The following is a 443-nucleotide window of genomic DNA, read 5'->3' as shown; positions in this document are numbered from 1 at the left end:
GTGTAATTTGTCTTACGCTACGTGTTATGATACTTATGAGTTTGTGTTTTTGAGTTTGCTAATGATGGTATTAGCAATTTGAAAACTATGTTTTAGTTTAGTGTTAGTAATGCGGTTATAACATCTTTATGGTACATATAAATGATGCGATTCCAAAACTGACATCCTTAAACAACTCTTAAACTCTTAAACTCTTAAGCTCTTGCACTCTCTTAAAGCTCTCTAAAGCTAAAACGTGTCAACGCAGATGGCCGTCTAGCGAGAGAATGCCAAGTGAACACGCAATCTCCTATGACAATTCCCCATGCTAATGCACCCGTTGCCCTAACACCCTCAAAGCCAGACACCCTTCCTGCAAAACCCCTCAGGCATAATCACTTGTCCGATTCCCAAGGCTAACTGGTGTTCCAAGGGGTATACGGGGGAACATGAGACGTGATATA

Source organism: Penaeus monodon, chromosome 25 (assembly GCF_015228065.2).
Source record: "Penaeus monodon isolate SGIC_2016 chromosome 25, NSTDA_Pmon_1, whole genome shotgun sequence".
Classification (NCBI taxonomy): domain Eukaryota; kingdom Metazoa; phylum Arthropoda; class Malacostraca; order Decapoda; family Penaeidae; genus Penaeus; species Penaeus monodon.
The sequence above is the reverse complement of the archived record's forward strand: the minus strand, read 5'-3'. Positions refer to the sequence as shown.